The 2,364-nt window shown below is 59.9% G+C and overlaps 1 protein-coding gene across 21 annotated transcripts in view; it reads left to right on the top strand.

Moving 5' to 3' along the window:
* CAMK2B (calcium/calmodulin dependent protein kinase II beta) overlaps positions 1-2,364 on the top strand; it is a 60,138-nt gene that overhangs the window by 819 nt on the left and 56,955 nt on the right. The gene's annotated exons all lie outside the window — the stretch shown is intronic.

A 2,364-nucleotide genomic window follows, 5' to 3' on the forward strand; every position in this document is an offset into this window, starting at 1 on the left:
CAGCAACCCCCCCCACCCCCCCCCACCCATGGATCGCCCACAGTACAGGGTCTCTGATGTACAGCAAAGGCATCCCACAGCCCAGGAGTCTCCAGTGTGGTGCCAAGCAAGCTGGGGGACCCAGAAATCACGGCAGGGTCCTGTATGCCTCTGGGAGACCCCCCTGCTTTGGAGCTTGTGACCACACAGGACTAAAGAGAGGTGGAGGCAGGGAGCAAAGCCTGACAGCTGCAGTTTGGGGACCCCTGCCGTAGACCTCCTTGCAGCTTGGGGGGGCTTTGAAAGTCTCCAGAGCACTGAGCAGGACTTGGCAGCTCTGGGACGTGGCTGGGGCTTCCCCCTGCTGGCTGCATTGGCCCCATGCCCGGCTGGGCGGACTTGGGTTGGATGGTGTGGGGGCTAGGAGCCTGGTGCCGGAGGGAAAAAGTGTGGCTGGGGGGAGCAGGGGAGCCTTGTCTCCGCCCAGCAGGCTGGCAGTCGTGGCTCCCTCCTCCTTGCCCTCGTGGTCACTGTAGCTCTGGTACATGGCGCTGTACAGACCCAGGGCTGCTCGGTGCCACCAGGAGAGCAGAGGCAGGTGCACCAGGCACAGGAGGGTGAAAAGAGACTGTTAAAGGAAGAATGAAGCACAGGTTTGCACCTTTGAGAGAAGTGAAGCTCACTACCATTTCACTAGGGCCAGGCTCCATCCTTCAGCGAGTCTGGACCCTTCACCTTCTTCTGCCAGGATAAGCCATGGTGTCTTCTGGCCAGGCAGCCGGGCTGGATCATCCTGCCCTTCTTCCTAGCTCTGCAGTGATCACAATGCTTCTGTGTAGGACAGGGGTCAGCAACCCCTGGCACGCATGCCGAGCATGGCACGCAAGGCCATTTTGCTCCGCACACCACGCCAACCCGGGCTCTAAGCAGCTGTTGCCAGCCACAGAACCCAGGCTGCTCCCAGCAGGCGGCTGGGAGGCTGCAAGGCCTGCTACAAGCAGCCTGAGCTCCGTGGGCTGGCTGCAGCCGGGAGGATGCAAACAGCTGCTCCGGGCTCCGGCGTGTCGGCACTCCAGCACTTTCCAAGATAGACGTTGTGGTTTTTTTGGCACCCCGGTCAAAAAACGTTGCCTACCCCTGGTGTAGGATGATAGCCATCCTCAGGACGGGGATGGGTGTTAGCAGCCTGGGGGCTATATTTCCCTCTGTTTGGCCCAAGGGAGAAGGACGCCAGGAGGATAGACAGTTATGGAGCTAGCTGGCTTTTTGGGAAGCCACCCCGCCACAGATTTTCCACGTGGCCATGATCAAATCCGTTTGCCTTTCTGGCCCCAGCTGGACACTGGGGAGAGGGACCTGCCTAGCTTTGCCTATTAGAGACACCAGGCGATGGGGCCTTGTTCCAAGGGCCATGTCCCTAGTAGAGGCAGACCCATGTCCCATTTCTCACTTCCCAGGGCCTGTGTCCTTTCCCCTTCCCTCAGTGCTCATCACATGGGACCTGCACTGTTCTGGTGGGGCATTTTTTTGGGGTGGTAACACAGTGAGCCTTAGGTGTCCATTGGAGGGCAGCTGGTGGGTGCTGTAGTGTAGACAGGACTTCGGGGCTGGTGCACAACCCACTGGAATAGTGTAGTGTAGACAGGGCTCAGGAGCTGGCAAGGCCTTGGGGACAGGAGGGAACAGCTCCAGAGCTTGCCAGTTTGGGAGGGTCCTGGCACCTCTGATCCTGTCAACCTTGGCTTTGCAAAGACCATGGAAGCCAGGAAAGGCTGTTCCTGTCTTCGTGGGTCTTCCAGCCCAGGTGTTGCTATCAAAGACGCACAGCCCACACCAGCATGGGGTAGAGGCACACTGTGCATAGCGGAGGTGTGGGATTTCCTTTCCCCCACCCCGCGCTGGCTGCACCCCAGCCCAAGCCCTCTCACTGAGCCTTGCCTGGAGTGCAGGGGAAGCCCAGGAGAAATCCTCTGCCAAACCAGTGTCTGTTTGAAGGAGCCCCTTGCTGCTCCCGCGCTTTGAAGGTGCGTGGAGTTCCCTGTGCCCACCAGGGTGCCCGCCAGACACCGCCGGGAGAGGCTGAGACATGGGTATGGAAATCACAGTGCTCTAGAAGCCTCCAGCCCAGTTTCAAGTCCTTCGCTCTCCCTGCTGGCTGGGATCACGTGCCCGCAAGAGACCAGCATGCTGCTGTCTCCACTGGCCATGGGACAGGACTGTGAGTCTCTCAGGAGCAGGCCCAGACTGCAGCTGGCCTGACCCCATTTCGGCAGCCCCCACCCTGCCAGATAGTGCAAGGCCCAGCCTCCCGTGATGGCTGCCTTTGAGCATCCGCAGTTTGCCAGGCTGCTGTCTCTAAAGCCAGAAGGAACAGAAAGCTGCTTC

Source organism: Alligator sinensis, unplaced genomic scaffold (genome assembly GCF_000455745.1).
Source record: "Alligator sinensis unplaced genomic scaffold, ASM45574v1 scaffold1462_1, whole genome shotgun sequence".
NCBI lineage: Eukaryota > Metazoa > Chordata > Crocodylia > Alligatoridae > Alligator > Alligator sinensis.